Raw genomic sequence first — 11535 nt, forward strand, 5'->3', positions numbered from 1 at the left:
TTTCCAGCAGCACCTTGGAAGGATGTGCTCATAAAGATTTCATTTATGATGTCTTGATTTGGGAAGACTACAATAAGGAGACGATAGGCAGCATGATATAATGTTGCTTTGTTTTATACTTCATTAATTCAGTGACATCTTTTTTTACTTTGCCAGCCATGGAATATATCATTTACTTCACTGGATGATTCCATCAATGAGCTGCATTTAATGCCAACTCCTCTCCATCTGTCCAGAAATGTGTTTGGGTTCGTTTGCACTTTCTATTGATTTTTCTTGTAGAGAAGCCCTCATATGGACTGTTCCCAGGGCAAAGACCCAAAGCTTTCAATTTATCCCAAATGTCAGCTGTTATGTTATACAAGTTTGGCAGTCGCACATTGTTAAAATATTACAGCATTAAAAGAAATTATGAGGGACCACACTAGTTCATATTTTACTCTGTTTATACCAATTCAAGTTTGTGGTTTCCTGTCCTCTACTTGAGAAATTCATGACAATTTAAATTCAAAACTTGTGTTGCAGAGTCTTTGAGAGAGACAGAAATGTTGTTTGCAAGCTGTTAAAATCTGTCAAAATTCAACCACATATTTTACTTACTCATACACACACACGCATATTCTCTCACTTTTTTCTGTGGGTGTTGAGTCATCTGACAGTGACCCAGTGGGAGTTTTTCCTCCATCTGTGTCGGTCTGACCCATTTTAGCCCTCGGCCACGTCCAACTGTTCCATGTCCCAAACATATGTGCGGTGGCAGGGGGATAAGCGAACCGCACGGGACCTGCAGACACACACTGCAGATATGACACTGGACCCTGCTTTCCTGTCTGTCTGCTTCCCACAGCATATGTCATCATCAATACTGGCCCAGAGGATTCACACCTTAGTGATTTGACAAAACATCACTGCTATTGCATCCTTGTCATATTCTGGGTGTCTGTCTGTGTTATAAATACTTTTATCTCATGAAGTGAGTATGTAAAGATGTTGGGTTTTATGTTTTTCTTTTTCTTTTCATGCACTGTGTGATGACTGTTGGACAAAATATATACCTGCCCTCATTTGACCCTACTTGATTTTGAATTTCCGTCACAACTCTGAATCTTAGTCATTGCTTAACCTCTCTCATAGCTACTGTATCATTCAGCATATTGCCTATACTTATTCTGTTTCTAGTGGCTAGCCTTGATTAGGCACTTGATTTGGTGGACAGACTGTCTATAGTGTCTGAGTATATCATAACATTAGCCAGTGAGGGCAGAATAGGCCAACCAGAAGAGGGTTTGGGGTTTTTCCAAGTGGTCCATGTTGGCAGATGAGATGGTATCACTGCACAGAGCTGGGACCCACTGGGGACTGTGGGGTGTGATGCACATATGGGCAACCAGGCTGCTGATGAGCTGCTTATATGAGCCTCTCATTGTGGCCTTAGAGAGAGATGTCTCCACCAGAGGATTTGAAGTGACTGTGTGCTGTGGATCTGCATTGTTTGGATTGGCACAGGATGTTGGATTCAAGCTGCTGAGAGAGCAGATACGTTTGTCCACAAGAAGGTTTTCCCTTCAGTTTTCTAAAATAAAATGTCATCCAAAGTCACTGGTGGGAAACACCAAAACAGTCAAGCTTATTTGAATGCACTATGCCTGCAACTTGTTATTGTAATTTACACGTTTCCTGAATGACTGAGGCAGATAGCGTGGTCAGATGGATGGAATAAAGTTGATTTAACCATAGTCTTAAGGTAACTCACCCTAAATAAATGATATCCAACTTCCTGACCTACGGGGCTGTAATAAGCTGCAGATTGCTCCAGAGTTTTTTGATGGCTTTCCACTAATGCTATATTGATTCTCTTCTTTCTCTTTTAACTCCCACACATGGAAATGGAAACTAATCTGCTATAGCAGACAATTACACTCCTTGAGTCTAATTCAGCTCCCTAATTTTGGTCTGAGTCTTCAACAATCTGCTTCCTCATACAACATAGGAAGGATTCTGGCTCTTAATAAGAAAAGCATGCCAAAATAAATTTTATAAAGTTGCACTATACTACATCCACATGTAATAGATGAGATCTGTAGTTCTTCCACCCTCCATCTCTTTTTTAAGTATGTTTATAATACAGTTTGGATGAAAATAGTTTCATGATCGCAGAGTTCATATCAGGAGATGGTTATTTATAACATCCCTGAAAGCCTTGCAACTGTTTGTTATTTGATGTCTGTTTACCTTATGGAAGAAAAAAAAGTTACATTTCCCATACATCCTCCTAACACAACTTCCTTTGATTTATTTCCTCTGCCATGTAAATAAACTTGACAGCCATCATTCTTGATTCATCTCTTATAAACATGCACATACAGGCAGGCACACACACTTGTCCTCACACACATGCTCATACTCTCTGAGGCTGCCAGGCTGCTTGGGTGGTGTGTTCTCTGGGAGACAGTGCCATATGTTGTCTAGCCTCCCAGGGAGGGCAGTGCTTACTGGTCTACTGTTGTCCTGACTCTGAGGGAAGCCCAGTAGAGTAAAATACATTACCTAAAGTACAGTTGTCCTGAAACTTAGGCTATTCTTAGGCAGCACATTTTATGTATTTGACTCTCCAACTTCCTGATGTTCAGGTGTGAGTCTGTGTTTGTAGTTCATTCACTCAGTAATGATAATAGATATGTGTGCATCCAGATACCTTAAATAAATGCAGTTTCCCCCCTTGGTATTAGAAATCCTGTTTTTATCCTAAATGGATTTGTGGGTTTTCATTCATTCATACATTTAACATTTATTTACACTCACTGAAGAACAGGTACTCTCTGAGTCTCTGTTGATTTTACACTTAGACAGACAAAACAACCACAGAAACCCTTAAACAAATGTATGAAATTAGCTGATTCAATTCTTGATGTTTTTCAGAGAAAGACAGAATACATTATCCATAAGCATATACGCACTTAGCTCCCATCCATGTCGACAGGAAGTTCTACTGGCAGTGTGACCACTTCTAGCAAATTGTAAGCAAATAAAGAGCTGTTGAAATGAATTGTTGAAATGAATTCTAGACAATGGCTAACCTTGCATTGAGAGGACCAGCCAATGCCTCTGCATATTTGCATATCAGAAGTCTTGAAAAAATCACTTTAAACTGCGTTAAAAAAGTTTTTTTAAATGTACCAACTTGGATCTTGTAGAGCCCTTGGATTTCTTCTCCTTTTTAAGAGATGATAAGACAGAGAGAAAGAGAGAAAAAATACATTGTAAAATCTTCAAGTGAAGAGCGATGAAAAGTGAGTGTTTAGTCGGGGGTGTGGGGAGGTGATGGGCATGTTTGTTGAGAAGAGGATGAAGGAAAGAGTGGGTGTAAAAGTGTGTTTGTGCATTGACTTGAGGGGTAGGGGATGCATGTTCAGAATTTATCTTATCTCTGTGTTCATTACTACTTTGCATTTCAGGCAGAGAGCTTGGGTGCTCCACTAAATCGCAGGAAGGATTGTTAGACACGCGTGTTATTAATTTCTTCAGGGTCCCTGTGGCGTCTGTATGAATCTTAATGCTGCTGACTGGGCTGCAGCTCTATCGACTTTCTTTAAAATATGAAGAAGCTTTGCTGGAAGCGCCTGGGGTCATTAGCTGAAGAGTAGGCGCAAATCCTTCATCGAGCCTGCTCTGGCTTCGCCATGTTAAATGTGCTCTTAAAATATTCATAATCATACTCTTGCCTGCACACACGCACATACACACACACACACACACACACACACACACACACACACACACACACACACACACACACACACACATGCACACAGACAATGCACCAGGGACATAAGGGGATCAATATTAAAATGTATTCCTGTTTTGGTGTGCGGTTAATTAGCTGCGGTTCTTTTAAACCATGAAGTTTGAGAACAGATTAACAGTATCTTTTTGTACACAAGATAATATTTACTTCTGCTCCATCTGTTCGAACATAGATGAAATACATATCAATGGATGTTGACATATGGAAACAAAAGACAACAATGATTTTGTATCATACTGTTGCTTCTTCAATATTTTCACAAAAGAATACCAAATAATGATTCATGAAATATGCACTGACCTCTGTTTCACACACACAATGTGATTTCGTCAACACTGTTATAATTTGTAGATTTTTATGTTTATATAATTCACTGTGGATTTACATTAAATTTGCATGAAATGTTTACAGAGTGGTGTTTGGTTGATCCTCTGCAATGAAATGGTGAAACTATGCATTTACTACTGAGGCTACTACTTGGAGAGTGTTTTCATTTTCTATACATTTCTATTTAAGTAAAGGTTTTTAAAAATAAAGTGATTATGCTTACAGTATTACAGCTTGTTGCAGTGTTTTTATGGCAGGCTGAATTAATCCTATCATTACTGACTGTTTATTGTTCAGGGTTTATGGGTAAACATTTGTGATTTCAGCCAACTGCATGTAGCCAAAGTAAGGGTCCTTTTTGAAGCGTTGTTCAATCACTGTGACCTTTTATTACAGCTGAGGATCAATAACCCTGTAGCTCAGAGATCAGTGTATTTGCCCGCTGTTTCTGATTGTTTCATGACTACATACATACAAGTCTAATATGTGATGTCAGTGTTGCCTGGTTCCTCTTTGGGAACACTGGCTCCTTGCAGCACTCTGCTCTGGCTTTCATTATCCAATCACATCCCTCTACTTCCTGCAGTCTGGATTTGGAGAGTCTAATATGTGAAATTTCCTGGCCAAACCTAACATACAGTAAATGAGCCTAAATTTACAGTTACAATATGGTTCTTTTCAGGCCTGGTTATATATCCAGCTTTGTATGTTGTCAGAGCATTGCTAAAGAATATTCTAAGAAACAATCTGCAACAATTTTTAAGTGTGCATCTTTAAGACATATTTATGAGACAGACATCCATAACTAGGACGATACCTCAAGTTGCTGAGGTTTTTCTGCTGAAGCAAAAGTGCAATAAATAAAGTTAAACAAATGTTTGCTTTTGGAGGCTAATGCTGACATTTGTGCCAATATTCAATTTTTTATATTTGATCTTTGCCTTATCAACAAAAACAGGATAGCGGTCAGCAAAATCTATCCTTGGCAGTGCAGAAAATTCTCTGAAACAGCATTTAGACACTGGAACCTGAAAACACTGTTCTTTCAGTCAGTTATTGAGAAAGTGCTACAATGCTCTACTCAAGTACTGCTACTTTACTGATATAACACTTCTTTTACAGTAAATCTATTGAGTAAAAGTGAGCTTAAGGCCAAGGTTTGTTCAAATCAATTCAAATGTGCGGTCCCATGGTGGCCTAGGAGTTACTGAACATGAACTGGGTTGAACCTGACTCAGATATGTGTTGCATGTCATTCCCAGCTCCTCTCTCTCTCTCTCTCTCTCTCTCTCTCTCTCTCTCTCTCTCTCTCTCTCTCTCTCTCTCTCTCTCTCTCTCTCTCTCTCTCTCTCGTTGATCTATCTGGTATTACTGTAAAGAAAAAATGGTTTGTGTGGTGCCAGGTGCTGATGATGGTACAATGATTTTGCTCATGTAAGAAAGTGATGATTTCACTTTTGTACTTTGGCATCTCCTTACTCTCAAGTCAAGTGATGCCCACACTGACTCACCTTATGTATCTGACCGCCTTTTGATAACAGCAGTTATTAAAGCATCATGATCACTTCAGGTAAATGAAGTATAAAGAAAATGTAATGGAAATCACTTTATATGTCTAAATACCCATGATACCATGTAACTGGGTCTATGAGTGGGTCATTATTGTAATAATTTGTACAGTAAAGCCATCTTAACTGAACTGAACTAATCATTAGCTGAACATGACCTGTGTGGCACATGCTATTTTTACCCCTGAGTAATTTGAACAGGGGTTAAGTTACAGCCCATCAAAGGACTCCAACATGTGCGAGACAGGTGCTGCGACGGAGACCAGGCCAAAACAATCACGTTGCTACAAGAAGCGACAGGCTGTCTAATTGATGCCTGTTTGTGTGGCATGCTGCTGGACAATGGATCAGGGTTGGCAGATGTATCAGGGGGGTGAATGATACCAACAAAGCCACTGAGAACAATACCATAGAAACAATGAGAGCATGCAAGCACACGTGTGTATTTGTGTGTGTCCAGAGTGAAGCGAAAAAAAAAAAAAAAGAAAATGAGAGAGGATCCTCATCTACTATTCTTTTACTCTTCTTTTACTAAAACTGAGCATTAAAGTAATTAGACATACATCACCATCTGAACCAGCTACAGCATTATAATGTTGCAAACACATTACAGTGAAATATGAATAATTAAACTGTTTGGTGAGAACCATTCTCTTATGAGTTGTTGTAAGACACTTGTACTGTAAGTCTTTCCTTGTACAGTGAATATTTCCCCAAGTTAAGTTTTGAATGTGTTGAAAGTTTTTTATAAATGATTAGCTTTTTTTCCTGAAGTAGCATGAAGTTTGTGATTTATTTTGTCTGAGACTGATGGTCTCATGAATAAGTCTATGATAATATGAAGATACAGTATATCAGTAGTTCCAACTTTTTGGCTCATGACCCTTCAGAGCAATGCAACAATGCTTTGAAGCATAAGTCTTCTTGTGACCCCTCATTACAGGTCACATATGTCTTTGAGTTGCAAGCAGTTCAACCAACGTGATGCTCCCATCCCAGATGGCAAAAGTAATAAAATCTGCTTCAATGGACTTCACAATTAGTTTGATAACCTCAATCGTTAGACCCCTAGTTCAGATAAAAACCTGCCCCCTCCAAAAGAAAGAAAAAGACAAAACAAAACCCTATGTAGGAGAACAAAAGAATACATCATGAAGAGCAACAGAGGAGAAATTGTGCTTTCGAGATGGGCAGACAATAGATGTTGTATAAAAGAAAGACTACAGTATTTGCATTACATACTGCATTCTTTTCTTATTTCTTATCCGGTCAATTATCTTATGAACCCCTTATCCCCCAGCCCCCCAGTTGGGAACCACTGCTGTTGATTCAGGGGTAGTGTAATTACTGTAAAATAACATGAATGCAACTAAAGGGTTAACCACTTAACACACGCCCCTGTTTTTTATGCTGTTAGCCTAAATGACATGCCCAAGTTGTGAGCAGCACAGATCCCACATAGTTTGAGACTCAGAGATGTGTCTGGTATCATTGGAAAGGAAACACTCTCAGGATTCTTGTAAAAGTGTCTGTGTGATTCTGTGACCTACTGACAAAGAGTGGCAGAGGTTACAATGATGGGGTTGTTTACTCGCCCATAGGTTTGCCTTTACAATGACATGTGTACAGACATTCAGGGACCTCTCAGCAGGATATAGACACAATGAGGCCACAGCCACAGGTCTTGGCTTCATGCAGTCCAAAGACCAAAAGATGAATTTTTCAGAATTATTTTTCAACAGGTATGTCCATGCGTTTTCCTCAGGTCCTTTTTGGAGACTCCAAATGGACACTTGGTTACCAAAGCTGTATAACCGCAATCAAACACCTATAACTTCACATCCCCTTTGCCTACAATCAAAATCTTGGTCTCTAATGAAAGCTGACGCCATATTATTATTATTATTATTATTAATATCATTATTATTATTATTATTATTATTATTATTATTACTACATATAACCATATTTTTTTGTTTGGCCATATCTATCTATCTATCTATCTATCTATCTATCTATCTATCTATCTATCTATCTGTTTATTTTGGTATAAGTCATATGTTAAGTCGAAGAAGAACCAACCGTGTACCAAAATACAGAGTGCGTAATGATATATGGTTCAACTCTTTTACGCACAGGGCGCACGCCGGTTACGCTTGGAGTTTGTTTATGGACAGTCAAACTTAATAGCTTAGTGTCTTACACCGTTGGAAACCTCAGACTATTGGCTAAAAGGTTATCAACTTCATTTCATCGAATATTTCCATAGGCTAGAACAGCAGTCAATCAAAGCCATGTCGTCATGGTTGTCGGTCACATGCTTTGGAGACATGTACTGCCTAATCCTAAACACCGATTGGCTTGTGTGTGGTGTCGTCAGAAGCAGAAGAGGCTCACGGTCGTAAACATCTAGTCACGTGTACTCTGAGATGGACGCGCAGGTCAGGAAATGACGTAAACGGACCGTATAGGGTTTGTTATTTGTGTTATTACGTTACGTGTTGGACTAAATACATGGACATATTGAGGAAAATATTTCGGTTTTATGGAAACGGATTTCATATTTCACAAGAATGGATATTTGGCGAGCTGTACAGAAAGTCCTGAGTCATAAGATGATCGTTGTGGATAAAGGGAAGACTTTGAAGGTATGTAGGCATTATAGCTTTTCTTACTTAGCTCAGGGGCTAGCCGAGCTAATCGCTAATACTATTACGGCTGTGAGCAACCATATAAGTCGTGAGTGGTCTTGAATGAATCGGGAGAATCTAAGCTTTCCAACGATGTACGGCATGAATATATATGTTTAAGGGTTGGTGTTTAAAACATCCAGAAGAACTTGTGGCTACCTCTTAACATCCGTCCCGTCCCGTAGACGGAACAGCGTGCGTTAAGTGGTTAAATGATTTTTATATGGCAAGAACATTTAACTCTCACTGAGGAACAGCTTCATCACAGTCTCACTCAAGAACCCCCCTCACCCCCTCCCTCCCCCAGTGGTATGTATTGATCTGTGTGTAGCTTAATGTTGGTCTTTATGGCTATGCTGCGGTTAGACAAGCTAGTAGGAAAACTACTTACTCCAACCCACTGTTATAACCGAATCAATCCATTAGGTGGGTATTGAAACTGTGGTCACTCTCCACAATATAGCTATTATATATGACTGCAAATTGAATTATTCAATATACAATTCAGTTATGAGCAGCATGTAAAAACCCAAATAGAGATGGATGGTTCCGTTGGCCACAATGCATTACATCTATACATTAAATTGAAAATAGGAGCCATGACATTAGGCCGTGAGATGTAATTGCAGGTCATTCAAAAACACTAGGGCATGAAAATAATTGAGTGTGTGTGTGTGACAAACAGAGAGGGAGTGTGTATCCCTGGGAAAGTGACTGCTGTTTGGCTTGGCCCCCTGTCCCCTCATCCAAAGGACTGTGAAATCAGAAATTAAACGCTTCAGCATCGTGAAGCAATTCAGCCTGATACGTCTTCCTCTCTTGTAATTGTTTATTTATTGGACCCTGTTCAAAAGCAATATTGTGAAGGTCTCTGCAGGCTATGGGAGCCAACTTGCATACTTGAGGAAGGTCATACCATAGCAGTTAGTATACATGGAAAGACAGCAAGGAAATGAAAAATTTGAGAGTAATGTAGAAAGTGACATGCACAAAATTGAACTAAGAAAACAAAATGCACATTTTATACCATTCAAACTTCTTTTAACATATCTTATTACTATGTATTTTTCACATATTTAAGGTAATATGTTAGCCTGTTGTGTGTGGCTGAAAGAGGGGTCACATAGAGATGACCCAACCAGCAATAACAAGCTGCAGAGGTGGTGGCAGCACAGACCACATTGATTCTAACTGACCACAAGGGTCATAACCAAAATGACCTTTTAACCTTTTCCTTCTGTGGTCCATTGTCCATTTTCATTCTAGTCTATTTGTTCATCCTTGCTCTTTTTTTGTTCTGACTTTTGCACTATATTGGGTGGGGGGCATGAATAACCAGAGCAAAGAAGTACAGCAATTTAATGGTTCGAGGCAAACAGTAGTAGTAGGGCAGAAGCAGCAAGACAGATGTTTAAAGTAGCAATGTGATTTGGCTGTGACATGTATGCCTGGAATTTGTATGTATGCTTCCTGGACATGCAATGCAATGAATCACTAAAAATCACAGCTTTCCAGGCAAGAACTATAGAAATAATAACATTTTGACATACTGTACAAACAAGAAAATACAGATATTTATCAGTCAGTTAAAAAATAAGTTCTTATTTGTCATTGTAACTAGAAAAGAATATAACAAGATACATAGATGAAGTGACAGAGTGATGTCAAACAAGGAGATCATATTTAAAGATGCAGTATGTAGAATTTCATGGCATGCAGTGGAACAGACTTGGCAGAAATTCTTTATCCATATGACTTGAGGCTGCAAACTGAATTGCCCTGCGGGGATAAATAGAGTTGTTTGATTGATTGATTGATTGATTGATTGATTGAAATTAATAATATATTTATTGGAGTATAATCACCTTAAATAAGAACTGTTTTTCTTTGTTTGCCCTTTATATCCACATAGGGAGAGGGTCCTCTTCCACAGAGCCCGCCATGTTTCTACAGAAACCCAGAATGGACAAACCAAACACTCACTCTAGAGAGGGCCTATCACATTTTTTGTAAGTGTCCCGACCACTGAGGGTTTTCCTACACACTTTGAAGGGGAGGAGAAGGGAACGGCTATTCAGTTGGCTGCAATCTGCCATGTCACTGCTAGATGCCATTAAATCCTACACACTGGTCCTTTAAACTCAGGCCTATAGATGTAATATGATTGATATTGTTTCTATATTCTATTTAATATATCTACTTTATCTACTGTATATTGTCTTATATGTATTAAATGGCGTCCTAGACTGTTTCAAATGCTGATGTTAACTTGAATCATGTTGACCATGTACAGTGTTCCACTCTCAGCTGTAGTAAGATATGATATATGATATATGATATGATACCTTACGATATGATATGATATGATATGATATGATAAGATAAGATAAGATTAAGCTAAACTAAGATAATTTAAGATAAGATAAAATGATATAAAATAAGATTACAGTAGATTAGATTAGATTAGACATAAGAGTTTATTGATCCTCTACAGGAGAAATGTGCATGTAATCTAAGTCCAGCAAACAGCCTTTTAGCAAGGCAAAAAACAAATAAGAGCTAAGTGTAATAAAAACAGCAAAAGTAAAGTAAATGACATTCATTCTATGTACATTAAAAACATTATTACTGTTAATATCTAACAGCATTAGCAGTAGTAGATGTAATATTATGATAGGAACAAAATAATAGACAGTAATCCTACTTTTTCATTTTGATTCAGTTGCATTATTGAAGTATTTCATAATGATGTGAACCTGGTTCAAATTAAATTAAATTAATTGTATTACTTTATTTTAAGTTGAAGTCAGTGCTGATGAATGCACTGAATTAGCACAGTTTGCAGTTGATGCACTTATGTTTGGAATGAATTGTTAAACCTCTAATAAATAAATAGAAAGACAGACATGAGCTTAGAGACAGCTGTAGGGTCTGAGAGCAGGTGTGATGGAAAGATAGAGGAGACTAATTTAGCCATACACTTGTAGTGCTAACGAGACCTCTACCATGTGAACAGACACACACACACACACACACACACACACACACACACACACACACACACAGTACATAGTACCAATCATCTGTTTTCAACCACCTCCCACCCTTCCTGTATGTGTTGCGTGTGTGTATTTGTAGATGTGTA

Source organism: Scomber japonicus, chromosome 1 (genome assembly GCF_027409825.1).
Source record: "Scomber japonicus isolate fScoJap1 chromosome 1, fScoJap1.pri, whole genome shotgun sequence".
Taxonomy (NCBI): Eukaryota; Metazoa; Chordata; class Actinopteri; order Scombriformes; family Scombridae; genus Scomber; species Scomber japonicus.